Raw genomic sequence first — 14,565 nt, forward strand, 5'->3', positions numbered from 1 at the left:
GATATAATAGAATAGAATAGAAAATATAATATAACATAATATAACATAACATAATATAATATAATATATAATATAATTTAATATAATATAATAATATAATATTTATCATTTTTATTATTATTATTATTATTATAAGGGGCTCAGAGTGGGCCCCTGCCGCTTCCCCGGTTTTCCTCGCGGCTCCTAGGCCGGACGGGAGCCTCGGTCCGCTTCCAATCTTGGGCTCGGAGCGCCCCCTTCCGGCCATCCGGGAAAACCTGCTTGGCCTCTGCAGCCCGGGCCCCCTTGATCAGGAGAACAGATGGGGGGGACTATCACATTTCTCTCAATCAATCAATCAATCGATCAATCATTCAATCAATCAATCGTATTTATCGAGCGCTTACTGTGTGCAGAGCACTGGACTAAGCGCTTGGGAAGTACAAGTTGGCAACATATAGAGACAGTCCCTTCCCAATAGTGGGCTCACAGTCGAGAAGGGGGAGACAGAGAACAAAACCAAACGTATTAACAAAATAAAATAAATAGAATAGATATGTACAAGTAAAATAAAAAGAACGATAAATATGTACAAACATATATACAGGTGCTGTGGGGAAGGGAAGGAGGTAAGGCGGGGGGATGGAGGGGGGATGAGGGGGAGAGGAAGGAGGGGGCTCAATCTGGGAAGGCCTCCTGGAGGAGGTGAGCTCTCAGTAAGGCCTTGAAGGGAGGAAGAGAGCTAGCTTGGCGGATGTGGGGAGGGAGGGTATTCCAGGCCCGGGGAAGGACGTGGGCCGGGGGTCGACGGCGGGACAACTTGTTGCCAACTTGTACTTCCCAAGCGCTTAGTACAGTGCTCTGCACACAGTAAGCGCTCAATAAATACGATTGATTGATTGACAGGCGAGAACGAGGCCCGGTGAGGAGATTAGCGGCAGAGGAGCGGAGGGTGCAGGCTGGGCTGGAGAAGGAGAGAAGGGAGGTGAGGTAGGAGGGGGCGAGGTGATGGACAGCCTTGAAGCCCAGGGTGAGGAGTTTCTGCCTGATGCGCAGATTGATTGGTAGCCACTGGAGATTTTTGAGGAGGGGAGTAACATGCCCAGAGCGTTTCTGGACAAAGACAATCCGGGCAGCGGCATGAAGTATGGATTGAAGTGGGGAGAGACATGAGGATGGGAGATCAGAGAGAAGGCTGATGCAGTAGTCCAGACAGGATAGGATGAGAGAATCAATAACCCTGATTTCTCCCTCCTGCAACTTCCCATTTCCTCTAGACTCCAGGATCTGTCCAAAAGTATCCACAGGTTAGTCCATCGATTAGAACAGTGCTTTGTACATAGTAAGCGCCAACAAAAAGGGAGCAAGTCAGGGAGATGCAGAAGGGAATGGGAGAAAAGGAAAAGAGAGCTTAGTCAGGGAAGGCCTCTTGGAGGAGATGTGCCTTCAATAAGGCTGTGAAGCAGGTAAGAGTAATTATCTGCCCTCTCCCTGCCCTCTCCCTGACTTTCCTGTCACTGTAATCGACAATACCATCCTTCCCGTCTCACAAGCCCACAACCTTGGTGTCATCTTCGACTCTGCTCTCTTGTTCACCCCACACATAAAATGCGTCACCAAAACCTGCCGGTCTCACCTCCACAACATCTTCTAGACTGTGAGCCTGCTGTTGGGTAGGGACCATTTCTATATATTGCCAACTTGTACTTCCCAAGCGCTTAGTACAGTGCTCTGCACACAGTAAGCGCTCAATAGATACGATTGAATTGAATGAAATACCATTATTATAATTGTTATTATTATTATTACTGTTCCTGATCCACTGGCATGGCGCAGTGGAAAGAGCCCAGGCTTTTTTTAAATGGCATTTATTAAGCACTTACTATGTGCAAACCATTCATTCATTCATTCAATCATATTTATTGAGTGCTTACTGTGTGCAGAGCACTGTACTAAGCGCTTGGGAAGTCCAAGTTGGCAACATATAGAGACGGTCCCTACCCAACAGCAGGCTCACAGTCTAGAAGGGGGAGACAGACAACAAAACAAAACATATTGGCTCACAGTCTAGAAGGGGGAGACAGACAACAAAACAAAACATATTAACAAAATAGAATAAATATGTACAAATAAAATAGAGTAATAAATACATACAAACATATATACATATATACAGGTGGTGTGGGGAGGGGAAGGAGGTGGGGCCGGGAGGATGGGGAGGGGAAGGAGGGAGAGAGGAAGGAGGGGGTTCTAAGTGTTGGGGAGGTTACAAGTTGATCAGGTTGTCCCATGGGGGGCTCACAGTCTTAATCCCCCAGATGAGGGAACTGCGGCCCAGAGAAGTGAAGTGACTTGCTCAAAGTCACACAGCTGACAATTGGCGGAGCCGGGATTTGAATCCCATGACCTCTGACTCCAAAGCCTGTGCTCTTTCCACTGAGCTACGCTGGTTTGGGAGTCAGAGGTCGTGGGTTCTAATCCCAGCTCTGCCACTTGTCAGCTGTGTGACTTTGGGAAAGTCACTTAACTTCTCTGGGCTTCAGTTACCTCACCTGTAAAGTGGGGATTAAGACGGTGAGCCCCACGTGGGACAACCTGATCACCTTGTATCGCCCCAGTGCTTAGAACAGTGCTTTGCACATAGCGCCTAACAAATACCATTATTATCATTATTATTATTACCACAATTATAATTATGTTCCACCAGTTCTGATATCTAAACCAAACTCCCCATTTTCCTTCCAAAATCCATGCATTCATTCAATCGTATTTATTGAGTGCTTACTGTGTGCAGAACACTGTACTAAGTGCTTGGAAAGTACAATTTGGCAACAGATAGAGACAGTCCCTACCCTCCCATCACAATTGACAACACCATCTTTCTTAGATCCAACACTGGGATTAGAATCCACGACCTCTGACTCCCAAGCCCATGCTCCTTCCACTAAACCACGCTGCTTCGGAGGGGTCAAGGTGATGGAGAGCTTTAAAACCAATAGTGAGGAGTTTTTGCTTCATGAGAAGGTTGATAGGCAACCACTGGAAATTTTTGAGGAGTGGTTTGACTTGCCCAGTGTGTTTCTGTATAAAGATAATCCGGGCAGCAGAGTGAAGTATAGACTGAAGGGGGGAGAGACAGAAGGTTCGGTGATAAGAAAGGTTGTGGATGCAGTAATTCAGTCGGGATATGATCCACCAGACAAAGTTGCCCTCAACTTCAAAACCCTTCTGAAATCCCAACTCCATCGGGAGGCTTTCCCCGATTATTTTTCCTTTGTTCCAGTTCATATCTACATAATGATGATGATGATGGTATTTGTTAAATGCTTACTATATGTAAAGCATTGTTCTAAGCACTGGGGTAGATACAAGGTTATCAGGTTGTCCCACGTGGGGCTCACAGTCTTCATCCCCATTTTCCAGATGAGGCAACTGAGCCCCAGAGAAGTTAAGTGACTTGCCCAAAGTCATAAAGATGACAGGTGATGGAGCCGGGATTAGAATCCATGACCTCTGACTCCCAAGTCCGGGCTCTTTCCACTGAGTCACGCTGCTTCTCGACATAACTACTCAATAGTATTTACTGAATGCTTACTGCAATTAGAGCACTATACTAAGCACTTGAGAGAGTACAATAGAGTTGGTAGATCTGATCCCTCCCCTCGAGGAGCTTACACTCTATCTGTGGGAAAAATTAAATTACAGAGAGGGAAGTTGCAGAGTATAAGGTTATTTTCATATATATCTATAATTCTATTTATTAATATTGATGCCTGTTTATCTGTTTTGCTTTCTGTCTTTCCCCTCTAGACTAAGCCCAGTATGGGCAGGGATTGTCTCTCTTCATTGCTCAATTGTTCTTTCCAAGCGCTTAGTACAGTGCTCTGCATATATTAAATGCTCAGTAAATGCGATTGAATGAATGAATGAATAATTGTTGAGGGGAAAGGGATAGGGTGCCTTGGGGTGCGAACACAAGTGTATAGATGATGCAGAAGGCAAGCACTTAGTACAGTGCTCTGCACACAGTAAGCACTCAATAAATATGACTGAATGAATAAAAAAGGGTTAGGAGATGGGAGAGTCTAGGTGTGGAAGGCTTCTTCAAAGAAATATGATTTTAGTAGGTCTCAACATGGGGAGGGTGGTGGTTTGTCAGATAAAAAGGGGGATGGAGTTCCAGGCAGGAGGCAGGGCATGAGAAAGAGGTGGATTTTGAGAACTGAGTCACAGAAAGTAGATTGGTGTTAGAGAAAGGAAGTATGTAGCCTGGATTGTAGTGGGAAGGGAGTGCGGTTAGGTATGAAGTGGAAAGGTGATTGAATGACTTAAAGCTGAGGGTAAGGAGTTTCTCTTTGGTAGAGAAATGAATGGGTAACCACTGGAGATTTTTGAGGAGTGGGGAACATGTGTAGAATGCTGTGGGTTTTTTTTAGGAAAATGATCCAGGCAGCAGAGTAAAGCAGGTACTGGACAGAAGGCAGGGAGATCAACGAGGAGGCTGTTGCAATATTCGAGGCAGATATGACAAGGGCTTAGATTAGCGCAGTGGCAATTTGGATGGGGAGGGGGGTGGATTTTAGAGATGTGACAGTAGATCCGACATGATTTCATGACTGACTGACTATTTATCACCTCAGAATTAATGCATACCCAGCGCCTCAAGCACTTTGGTAAAAATTGATTTACATTCAAATTCTTCTTCTTATCTTTATATAATTATGTATCTAGCTCCCTAATTAGAATGTAAGTTCCTTGAGGCAGGGAGGAATCAAATCTCCTACCTCTATTGTAATAATAATAATTGAGGTATTTGATAAGTGCTTACAACGTGCCAAGCACTGCTCTAAGCGTTCGGGTAGATACAAAGTAATAAGGTTGGGTAGAGTCCCCGTCCCACATGGGGCTAACAGTCTTCATCTCCATTTTACAGACGAGGTAACTGAGGCAAAGAGAAGTGAAGTGACTTGGCCAACATCACCCAGCAGATATATGGCAGAGTGGTGATTAGAACACAAGTCCCCTGACTCCCAAGCCGATGCTCTTTCCACTAGACCAAGCTGTACTTCTCCGAAAAGTAGTAGTAGCAATGTTACTTACTGAACATCTCTGTTGCCAACTTGTACTTGGCAAGCGCTTAGTACAGTGCTCTGCACACAGTAAGCGCTCAATAAATACAATTGAATGAATGAATGAATGAATTCTCTGGGTACGGTACTAAGTACTTGGGAAAGGACAATACCAGAAGAGATGCATTCCTTACCCACAAGTACAGTGTTCTGCAAAAAAAATTGCGCTTAATAAATACTACTAATTGGTAGTATTACTGGTTTGCTGAGTATTATAATGATATTTAGGACATCTAGGATAAACTGCTTCCATGCATTCCCATACCCACAGGAATGACATCAAGCAAGTGGGATTCCCAAGCACGGATTGCTTCTGACAGGAAGAGGGTAATCTATGGGAGCAGAACTACTTGACAATTCAGTATTTTCACTTCTCATTTCTGGGGCACCCACATAGGATTTTTTTTCTGACTGCGGTCCCCAAATATTGGTGGCTCCAGATGGGCAAAACAGAGAAGTCTTCCTTGGCAAGAATCCAGGCAGTGGTCCTGTGGGTGACCATCTAATGCCATGCTATTCATGTTTTTAAAGGGTGCATAGCTAGACGTTCTGGGGCCTCAGAAGTCATGAGAACCAGGGCTAAACTGTTGTCTGAAGACGTGGGTAGATCCACAAGGGCCGCTCTGGGACACATCTGGTTTTGTACATCTACTTCCATATCCTAAGCTCAGAGGAATCAGTCACTTGGAGCCAGTTAAAGAGGTGCTTCAGACAGAAGTTCTGCTTCCACTTCCCAGTTCTCTTACTGAGATTCTATAATTAATTAGAGCCAGACATCCATTTACTTGGACACTGAGTGCTTACTGGAGACGTACAGTTGTTGCGATTACAATAAAGATTACTCATTGTGATGGAACTAAATATCAAAATACGCTTTTCCTATATTTTCTTCAGTTTCAAACTTTATAGCGGTGGAGGGCAGAGTATTACTTGAAATTTTCTCTCATGCCATATAAAATAGTGGATGTGTTCAAGAATATTTTTCAAGCCACTGTGTAAAAATGTAATATAATAACTATCATGAACCCAAAGATGCATAATGATGCACACAATTAAGGATACATTTTATTCATCTTACATAAAATACAATGCATTATAAAGAATATTGCCCCAGAATCGGTATCACGTCTTTTCTTTCCAGGAGCTAAAAGGGTGAAGAATTAATTTTGGTGAGATAGTGGTGGATCAAAATAGTGGCATGTGACATTCCAAGCAATCTATTAGAGTACAGCTCTAAGTGAACAACAAGGTTGAAAGCTTAATTGCAGCCAAAGAGGACTGGGTGTCTGTTAATATGCCAAAGTTGCACATATTATGCAGGTGGATGACTATATATATACATATACAAGGAAGAAATGAGAACAGCAGGGAGTAGCAGCAGTAGACCATTATATTATCATCATTATTATACCAGTTTTTTTCTTTCCTTTTCTTTCATAGAGGAACAAAAGATTGGAAAAAAATATTTCAAGAGTTGGTTACCTAGAGGACACTAAAATATTTAAGAAACATAGAGAAGCTATAGTAACTAGAGACAATAAAATGAAGTCAACTCAAAATATCATATCAGTCCACCTTAAGGAAAAAAATCTCCAATATCAAAATTTACTTTCAATGAAAAAATAAAAACAACCAATGTTCCATCTAAGAACATTTCATAATCTATATGGTTGACAATTCTAAGGCATTTCAATGAGAATAAAATCCCCAGTATAGCAAAAGAGAGTCTCTTAAGCCTGGAAATTCAAGATACTTTAATTTCAAAGGAGATCTCAATAGCAACATTTCTGAGATATTGAAAAAAAACTATACTATCACAATGAATGAGTGCAACATCCAATATATCAGTGGTGTAAAAACGGAAATGTAAAACTGAGAAGAGAATCTTTGGATTGGATTAGAATCACAGAGAAACATAGGCTATAAGCCAAAAAAAGAGAAACAAATCCAAAAAAACCCAACCAGTTTAACATGTCAAGAGAAAAATCTGTTATTAAAAGTAATTATATTTGCCTCAAAATACTCTGTTTTTTTTCCACTGAAGGTTTCAAAAAATTAAAAAGTAAATCACAAGGAAGAGAAAACTTTCTCTAGAGCTTGAAAAGCAATAGAGTAAATAAAAGAACAATTTACAAGCAGCTGACTGCTGGAAAAGGAATACATAAATTTAATGTACAAAACCTATAAAGAAATCCGTATGGGTGGAGGAATTTCTTTAATTTAAATTTTATTGGGTTAATTTAATTTTACATCTGGAAATGATGGAGGGGGAATAAAATTGTTTTCCTTTTTATAAAGTTTTGAAAGCTTATGTTTCCTGAGTAAAAAATGAAAGCATTTACAACTAAAAAAGGAAAAGAATACAATAGAAAAAAATTTTGGCAAATTTAGGAACTATAAAACGTCTCCTGAAAAGGAGGGAAATGCTGGATGTAAGGATAGAAACCCAGTGAAACAATATATTGTCATCCTTTATGTTTGATGTTTCTGCCCATGGTATATTTCCACCTGAGAACCAAAGAGATCATCTCTTGCGTGGTGTAGCCCCTCCCCACCCCAGCCTCTGCAAAAAAGGCCTCTGAAAGCAAATACTGCAACCCAAAAGTAAGGCTTCTCAAACATCAGTGGTCTTGTTGAATGGCCTTGCTACCTCACAACAAAGAAACAGAATGAGGCTGCCCGTGTTTTACAAGCCTTTTGTTTAGTGCTGGAGGAGGCTGAAAAAATACCCTGCCTTCAGCAAGACATGGAATTGATTTATTTTTGCAATAGTAGTGTTCCATCTATGGTATTTATTAAGCGTTTACTGTGTGATGAGCATTGTACTAAGCACTTGGGAGAGTAAAATAGGACAGAGTTGGTAGCCCATAGTTAATTTTGACTTGACCTATCATCCATGCTCTTCCCAAGCTCTTCTGTGCCCAGAAGCACCCCTTACAAACAACTGGCAAGCTTTTGAGGCTGGCCAGGGAACAGAAATTCTCCCCAACTTCTCATTGGCACAGCTTGGCAGAGAATTTGAAACCTCCATTAAATTGAAAATTCAGAGGGGGACGTTTAGTTAAAATAGAAGAAAGAAAACTATTTCAAGATACAAGAGTATGCTGAGAATATTTTGTGAACTTACAGAAAAATTATTTCCCAGTTAATATTGTCCCAGAAAATATTCTTTTGAAGTAAATGGGATTTTTCTGATATGCAACAGTCATATGGTTCCCTCTAAACCCACACAACTCTGGCTGACTTCAAAGAGAACTCTTACATGGTTGTACTTACAGGATGGAAATTTGGCCAAGATTTCGTGTCAGTGTTTGTATGTGTGAGTTCGTAAATATATCTCCCCCTTCTAGACTGTGAGCCCACTGTTGGGTAGGGACCGTCTCTATATGTTGCCAACTTGTACTTCCCAAGCGCTTAGTACAGTGCTCTGCACACAGAAAGTGCTCAATAAATACGATTGAATGAATGAATGAATGAATATATATTGTATATACATATATATGTATGTATATACATACAGCTGTTAAAAATGAACCATCAAAAAAACTAACTTTAAATGTTCTTCAGTGCAACAACCTCTAAGCAAATCAATCAACTGTATTCATTGAGAACTTCCTGTATGTAAAGCACTAAACACTTGGGAAAGTACAACGTAACAGAGCTGGTAGATATGACCCCTGGCCACCAAGAGTTTACAGTCTAGTCTTATGCTGTCAGGTCGTTTCTGGAACACACCTCTCCCAGAACAGGCCACCTCCATCTGAAATCCTTTTGATAGTGTATCCATAGAGTTTTCATGGTAAAAATATGGAAGTGGTTTACCATTGCCTTCTTCCATACAACAAACTTGAGTCACCACCATCAACTCTCTCCCATGCCGCTGCTGCCCAGCGCAGGTGAGTTTTGACTTGTAGCAGATTGCCTTCCACTGGCTAGCCACTGCCCAAGCTAGGAATGGAATGGACAGGCCTCTGCTTGACTCTCCGTCCTGTAGCCGAGACTGTTAGAGTACTGGAAACTCCACAGGTGTGATCCTGAGGGGGTTTAAAGACTACAGCAGGAGTTTATAGACAACAGGACTAAAATACAGAATAGTCTATATGAGGTGAGAAGTACTAAATGACTGAGATAATGAAATTATTATATTAGTCAATGTCCTCATAGATAAGGATCAAGCCCAATTATACACCTCTCGCCTGGAAGACCAGGTTTCTGTAAAAATTCCCCCCTTTGAGGATAAGGATGTGATGGATATGATATGGATGCAATATGATATGAGAGCATGGTTCTCGGGGGTGTTTAGCAAGGCAGGATAGACATATATATGAGCACCATATTTCACCTGCCTTCACCCTTGCATGTAAGGTGTCTCTACTCCCCGCACCCTCCACAATCAGACACACACACACACTTTTTGTCTCTCTCTATGCACAGACATCCAGCTCTCAATGTGCAGCCTAGTAAGCAGTTCCTAAGCATAGCCAGAGGATTCTTCCCATTTCCTGAGTGCAAGCTCATTTCAGGGGAGAATATAGAAGGGAGATTGTGTAGAATCGTTGTTTACCCTGCCATTTCTGGAGAGAAGACTTTGATCTATTTCCCCACTCATCTCTCACCCACATCCTGCCTCTGGCCTGGAAACCCTCCTTCTTCATAATCAACAGACTATCACTCTCCCCACCTGAAAAGCCACATCTCTTCTGAGAGGCCTTCCCCGACTAGGCCCACATTTCCTCTTCTCCTACTCCCTTTTGCATCACCTTTGTACTTGGATTTGCACCCTTTATTCACCCTGCCTCGGCTCCACAGCATTTAAGTACATTCCTGTAATTTATTCACTTATATTACTATGTGTCTCCCACTCTAGACTGTAAGCTCATTGTGGGCAGGGAATGTGTCAACTAACTCTGTTATATTGTACTCTCTCAAGTGCTTACTACATTGCTCTGCACACAGTAAGCATTTAGGTAGGCAATAAGCATGAAAATCAGCATGGCCCAGTGGATAGAGCAAAGTCCTGGAAGTCGGAAGTACCTGGGATCTAATCCCAGCTCTGCCACATGTCTGCTGTGTGACCTTGGGTAAGCCGTTTCACTTCTCTGTGCTTCAGCTACCTCATCTGTAAAATGGGGACTAAGACTGTGAGCCCCATGTGGAACAGGGACTTTATCCAAACTGATTAGCATGTTTCTACCCCAGAACTTAGTACAGTACCTGGAACATAGAAACAACTTAACAAATACCATTAAAAAAAAAATAAGCATTCAGTAAATACAGTTGATTGACAGAAGGCATAGTCAATTACACTTACTGTGTGCAGAGCACTTCGGAGTGTACAATTGAGCATTCAACCTAGAGGAGCTGGTTGGAAAGAATAGAGACCCCCCATAAAGCAAAGGTGTATTTTGCACTGACGTCCGCAAGATAAGCAGCATTTTTCAGCAAGGTTCTAGTCATACATTGTGGAAAGATTGAGAAAATAGACACTGAAGTTGAAAAACATCATATTCATTTATAAGAATTGTTATCAAATTCATTCATTCATTCAATCGTATTTATTGAGCACTTACTGTGTGCAGAGCACTGTACTAAGCGCTTGGAAAGTACAATTTGGCAACAGATAGAGATAGTCCCTACCCAACAACAGGCTCACAGTCTAGAAGGGGGAGACAGACAACAAAACAAAACAAGTAGACAGGCACCAATAGCATCAAAATAGAAAAATAGAATTATAGATCTATACACAACATTAATAAAATCAGTAGAATAATAAATATGTACAAATATACACAAGTACTGTGGGGCGGGGAAGGGGGTAGAGCATAGGGAGGGAGTAGGGGTGATGGGGAGGGGAGGAGGAGCAGAGGAAAATGGGAGGGGCTCAGTCTGGGAAGGTCTCATGAGGAGGTGAGCTTTCAGTAGGACTTTGAAGGGGGGAAGAGAGCTAGTTTGGCGGATGTGAAGAGGGAGGGCATTCCAGGCTAGAGGTAGGACGTGGGTCAGGGGTCAATGGCAGGACAGGCAAGAACTAGGCACAGTGAGGAGGTTAGCAGTAGCAGAGAAGTGGAGTGTGTGGGCTGGGCTGTAGAAGGAGAGAAGGGAGGTGAGGTAGGAGGGGGTAAGGTGATGGAGAGCTTTGAAGCAAATAATGAGGAGTTTTTGCTTGATACGGATGTTGATAGGCAACCATTGGAGATTTTTGAGGAGGGTGGTGACATGTCTGGAGCGTTTCTGTAGAATGATAATCCAGGCAGCAGAGTGAAGTGTAGACTGAAGTGGGGAGATACAGGAGGATGGGAGATCAGAGAGGATGCTGATGCAGTAATCCAGTCGGGATATGATGAGAGATTGTACCAACAAGATAGCTGTTTGGGTGGAGAGGAAAGGGCGGATCTTGGAGATGTTGTGAAGGTGAGATCATCAGGTTTTGGTGACAGATTGGATGTGTGGGGTGAATGAGAGAGTGGGGTCAAAGATGACACCAAGGTTGCGGGCTTGTGAGACAGAAAGGATGGTAGTGCCATCCACAGTGAGGGGAAAGTCAGGGAGAGGACAGGGCTTGGGAGGGAAGATAAGAAGCTCAGTCTTCGACATGAGCTCAGTCTTATGAAGTATGCTTGCATAAATGAGTTGGTAAGAAGGAGGACAGACCTACCCCAAAAGAGGGATGAGTCCATGGGTCAGAAAATTTCATTTAAACCATATGGCTAGGAAACGAAGGCAATGAGGAAAAAGCAATTCCAAGGGAAAAAAGGCCCTTTTTAGTGAAAATAAAAGACATTATTATAAAAGGTACTATTATGAGGATATTTCTGTAATCTCCTACCCTGTACACATTCCCTATCCAGTTTCAAAGGGAGAGTCTGATATATGTGACAAGTGTCATGAAACCACTTGCTTTATTTATTATAAGGCAGAATTGTTTAATGCTGACAAACTCAGCTTGGTGATACCTGGAGAGAGGTAAAATTTGGTTTAATTTTAAGCACAGTTCTGATCAGATAATGGACTTGGACTAATCATTTATATTTGATGCCCAGAAAATTAGATTTGATTCTAACAAAAATACAACAGCCATTATAATCATAACTTGCCCACTTTACTTTCCTCAGAGATATGACAAAATTAATGAAATGAGTAGATTCTTTTGCTTGTCTAACATCAATTTTTAGTTATCCGGGGCATGTTGGCAATTTTAGCAATTTCTAAAGAACTCATAGAGAGGCAATGAGACCATTGTTAGGTTTGGAATTTGTAGCACCTAGGCCCTAAACCAATTCTTTGAGAAGCAGCATGGCTCAGTGGAAAGAGCACAGGCTTTGGAGTCAGAGGTCAATCAATCAATTGTATTTATTGAGCGCTTACTGTGTGCAGAGCACTGTACTAAGCACTTGGGAAGTACAAGTTGGCAACATATAGAGACAGTCCCTACCCAACAGTGGGCTCACAGTCTAGAAGGGGGAGACAGAGAACAAAACCAAACATATTAACAAAATAAAATACATAGAATAGATATGTGCAAGTAAAATAAATAAATAGAGTAATAAATATGTACAAACATATATACATATATACAGGTGCTGTGGGGAAGGGAAGGAGGTAAGACGGGGGGGATGGAGAGGGGGACGAAGAGGAGAGGAAGGAGGGGGCTCAGTCTGGGAAGGCCTCCTGGAGGAGGTGAGCTCTCAGTAGGGCCTTGAAGGGAGGAAGAGAGCTAGCTTGGCGGATGGGCAGCGGGAGGGCATTCCAGGCCCGGGGGATGACGTGGGCCGGGGGTCGATGGCGGGACAGGCGAGAATGAGGCATGGTGAGGAGATTAGCAGCAGAGGAGCGGAGGGTGCGGGGTGGGCTGTAGAAGGAGAGAAGAGAGGTGAGGTAGGAGGGGGCGAGGTGATGGACAGCCTTGAAGCCCAGGGTGAGGAGTTTCTGCCTGATGCGCAGATTGATTGGTAGCCACTGGAGATTTTTGAGGAGGGGAGTAACATGCCCAGAGCATTTCTGGACAAAGATAATCCGGGCAGCAGCATGAAGTATGGATTGAAGTGGGCAGAGACACGAGGATGGGAGACCAGAGAGAAGGCTGATGCAGTAGTCCAGACAGGATAGGATGAGAGCTTGAACTAGCAGGGTAGCTGTTTGGATGGAGAGGAAAGGGCGGATCTTGGCAATGTACGGCCATGGTCATGGGCAAGGTCATGGGTTCAAAACCCAGCTCCGCCAACTGTCAGCTGTGTGACTTTGGGCAAGTCACTTAACTTCTCTGTGCCTCAGTTACCTCATTGTAAAATGAGGATTAAGACTGTGAGCCCACTTTGGGACAATCGATCACCTTGTAACATAGTAAGTGCTTAATGAATGCCATCATTATTATTATTACCTCCCTGAGAGTATTCCCTTTTTTTAAAAAAAAAACATAATTTTGGCATTTGTTGAGTACTTTCTGTGTGTCAGGCACCGTAATAATAATAATAATGGTATTTGTTAAGCGCTTACTTTGTGTCAAGCAGTGTTCTAAGCACTGAGGTAATAATAATAATCGTATTTGTTAAGCGCTTACTATGTGAGCCACATGAGGCTCACAGTCTTAATTCTCATTTTACAGATGAGGTAACAGAGGCACAGAGAAGTTAAGTGACTTGCCCAAGGTCACACAGCAGACAAGTGGCAGAGTTGAGATTAGAACCCAGGTCCCTCCTCCAGATGGCTACCAATTGCTCCCTGGCCCCTTATGGTATAATGAGACTCCCGTGACTCTTTAGGGGCCTCCTCAGCTGCCTTCTTCTTTCTATGCCTTTTCTTAGTATAATAATAATTATAGTATTTGTTAAGTGCTTACTAGGTACCACACTCTGTACTAAGCGTTGGGGTGAAGACAAGCAAATTGAGATGGGTACAGTCCCTGTCCCAAGTGGGGCTCACAGTCTCAATCCCCATTGTACAGATGAGGTCACTGAGACACAGAGAAGCAAAATGAGTTGCCCAAGATCACACAGCGGACATGTAGTGGAGTCGGGATTAGAACCCATGACATACTGACTCCCAGGCTGGGGCTCTACTATGCTGCTTCACATGCCCCAGAATTCTTCAGGTTGCATGATTTTGGGGAGCCCACTCCCCATCTGACCTGCAGAAAGGGTCCTGGGAAAGGAGGGTGCAGCTTACTCGAACTTCTGATACAGCCCCTTCTGCTGCTAGAGGATTGGGGAAAAGGTTTGATTTTGCTCTAAGGCAGTGACCTGAACTAAAATGTAGTAGTGTGTCCTTGCTTCAATCAAGCAATGGTACTTACTGAGCACTCACTGTGTGCAGAGCACTGTACTGAGCACTTGGAAGAGCATAACAGTGTTGGTAGAAATATTCCCTGTCCACAGTGAGTTTACAGTCTGCTTTGCCACCTCCCCTAGCCAGGCTGGGAACCAGACTCACCGAGACCCCTACAATGACTACGACTACTGTT

At 42.9% G+C, this 14,565-nt stretch overlaps 1 non-coding gene across 1 annotated transcript; it reads right to left on the reverse strand.

The window, feature by feature from the left end:
- Positions 1 to 9,014: 9,014 nt before the first annotated feature.
- On the reverse strand, positions 9,015 to 9,152 carry LOC119924575. Its single transcript, XR_005449280.1, has one exon. It is a non-coding gene; the product is annotated as a small nucleolar RNA SNORA7 (small nucleolar RNA).
- Between the last annotated feature and the right edge of the window lie 5,413 nt (positions 9,153 to 14,565).

This window comes from Tachyglossus aculeatus, chromosome 2, assembly GCF_015852505.1.
Source record: "Tachyglossus aculeatus isolate mTacAcu1 chromosome 2, mTacAcu1.pri, whole genome shotgun sequence".
Lineage (NCBI taxonomy): Eukaryota > Metazoa > Chordata > Mammalia > Monotremata > Tachyglossidae > Tachyglossus > Tachyglossus aculeatus.